Source organism: Panthera uncia, chromosome D4 (assembly GCF_023721935.1).
Source record: "Panthera uncia isolate 11264 chromosome D4, Puncia_PCG_1.0, whole genome shotgun sequence".
NCBI lineage: Eukaryota > Metazoa > Chordata > Mammalia > Carnivora > Felidae > Panthera > Panthera uncia.
In genome coordinates, this window is record NC_064807.1 from 90,357,145 (window position 1) to 90,359,637 (window position 2,493).

At 65.9% G+C, this 2,493-nt stretch overlaps 1 protein-coding gene across 2 annotated transcripts in view; it reads left to right on the forward strand.

Annotated features, from left to right (window-relative positions):
• The window catches only part of NACC2 (NACC family member 2), a 67,006-nt gene that overhangs the window by 622 nt on the left and 63,891 nt on the right, over nt 1-2,493 (forward strand). The window lies entirely within an intron of this gene.

The following is a 2,493-nucleotide window of genomic DNA, read 5'->3' on the forward strand; positions in this document are numbered from 1 at the left end:
GGGGGGGGTGGGGGGGTGGGGGGGGTGGCATGAGGTCAGAGGTCACCTCTGGGTCCCCTCTTCCGGGCTTCTCAGAAGTTTGGTCTTGGGGCTGGTGATTATCAACTCTGTCCTGATGCCCTTTAATTAAACCTGTGGATTTGCCGGTGGTAGGTCCCTTGGAGCTGGCTTTATAGACCATTCCCACTGCCTCCCCCCCGGGGGCCTCTAGATCTGGGATGTTTTGGGCGCATAGGCAGTCGGGCGCCTTCTTTCCAGTGGTAATTCTTCGGACTCACTGGGCACCTGGCTGTGTGTGTCCCCTGGCTGTCCTAGTCCAGCCCATCCTGGGAGGGGGGTGGTGCTGGAGGCAGCCATCCTCTCTGCCCTCCGTGTGCCCACCATCCCGTAAGGCTGCTTTTTGTGAGCAGCCCGCAAGCACTCCACTGTGCCAGCAGCGGTCAGCCACCCTCCTCTTCCTGCGCCCGGCTGGGCTGGGCTGGGCTGGGCTGGTGTGGGTCTCTCCCCTGGTCTTCCCTCTCGCCGCCCCTGACTCCCCACCCCCCTCCTCTCCTCTTGAGCCCCTGACCCCACTCCCCTCCCTCTCTCCAGTTTGCCCAGGTGATGGCGGTAGGTGGCTCTCCACACTTATTGTCATTTAAGCCTGGCAAGGGTGCCGGGAGAGGTAGGCTGTGTTATTGGCTCCGTTTCGCAGGTGAGGAAACAGCCTGGCAGGAAGGAGTTAGGTAAAGGGTCAGGCAGCGGGCACTGCCTTCCCCTTCCAACGAATCACCTTGTCCCTGCTCCTGTGGCCCCCTGTGGTGCCCGTCCCTCCCAGGAGGCCCGTTGGCATTTCAATAGGGTCATTCCAGGGTTGGGTGGTACCTTGGCTGGAGCCTGAGTGAAGGAAATAGAAGGAGGTGAGAGCGAGGTGTGGGGCCCCCCGCGTTCTTCCGTGAAGGCTGCTGGAAGGAGCCCGCAGGTAGAAGATATCACTTGTCACCTCTCAGTGGCCGGAGACCTGCTGTCGGTGGTCACGGCCCGGGCAGAGGCCGGGCTGGACGGGGCGTCTGATACCACGCTGACCCTGGGGCGACTTTGCCCCTTCTCTCCTGCAGCCGTTTAGAGCCTCCTCCTGAGCAGGGGGGCAGCACGTACTCCTGGCGCACCCCTGACCTGGGAGCACCGGGCCGCACGGGGGTGTCTCGGGATCGTCACTGTGGACCCGCTGGAGGGTGTGCCAGGGCGCCCAGAGAGGCCGTCTCTGGGAGGCTGGACTCCTGGGTCACTTTCGGCAAAATCCTTCAAAGCTTTCTCTGGTTTCCAGCTCAAGCGAGCACGAGGTACTCACGGAAGGGGTGACGGCAAGCCCTGAGCCGGGCCCTTCGTGCGTCCTTGCCTTTGGGTCCTGCCTGCCTTGCGTCATGGCTTGAGGGGGGCCCCGTACCCCTGATGGGACAGGGGATAAGAACCGTGGCAAGGAGTGTTCCCAGGGCTCCACCCCACACCCCTGCCTCTGAGGCCTGAGCTCCCCCGAGTGCAGAGTTGGGGATGGGCCGCCCAGGCCGGGCCCCGGGCTTCCCCTGACGGGCGGCAGCACCTGCCATCCACGAGGGCGAGAGCGTCAGTGCCCTGAGACCCCCCCCCCCCCCCCCGCCGTGGCCCAGCCCCCATGGGCCCTCTTCCAGCTCACCTTGGCCTCCCCTGCCTGGGCTCTGCCCGGGTTCTGTTGTCCCGAGAGACCATAGGGTGGCCAAAGCCACCCTGGCCGGGGGCAGCGTGGTGAGTGTCTGCCCAACTGTCCGCGTGTGGACTGCAGCCCAGATCACGGCCCCTCGCCCCGGCACACTCGCGTGTTTTCCCGGGAACCAGGGCCTTTGACAGACCCCGGTGTGACGGGCATACTTGGGAAGTTCGACTAGGTTCGTGGGACGCGACGAGCTGACGTTCGGTTCAGAGTCCTGTTGGCTACCTGGCTCGTTCTCGAGGCTGCTGTCCCTCAGGGGTGCCCTGGGCTCAGGAACCCGGGGCCGGTCTTCCAGCCCTGGTCTTTTGAAGGGGAGCAAAGCCTGTGGTGTGGTGCCACTGCGTGTGGGGGGTGGTTCCAAGGCAGGAACAGGTGCCCCTGGTGTCCCTGGCTGGATCCTGAGCTTCTCCAGCTCTGGGCGGCCCCACTTTTGGGGGCTTGTAAAGTCTGGTTGGGTGAGGGGTCTGCCCGGGGCCGGGGAGTGGGCACAGGGCCTGTGCAGGGCTGGCTCCTGTGGGCCTCTCCTCTGCCCAGGCCAGGCCGGGCCCCGGGCCCCCCCCGGAGCCCCTGTCCAGCACCGCGCGTCAGCCCTGCCTGGCCTGCTCCCCTCCCTCGTGCCCTCTTGATGAGCAGGGGGCTCCGGTCAGTTGTCTGTGTGTCCGCCTCAGTTCAGAGATGTGCGGACCCCACACCGTGACCTGCTGCCACCTCGGGTGTGCCTGAAGGGTCGCGTCCTCCCCCCCCCCCCCCCCCCCCCCCCCCCCCCC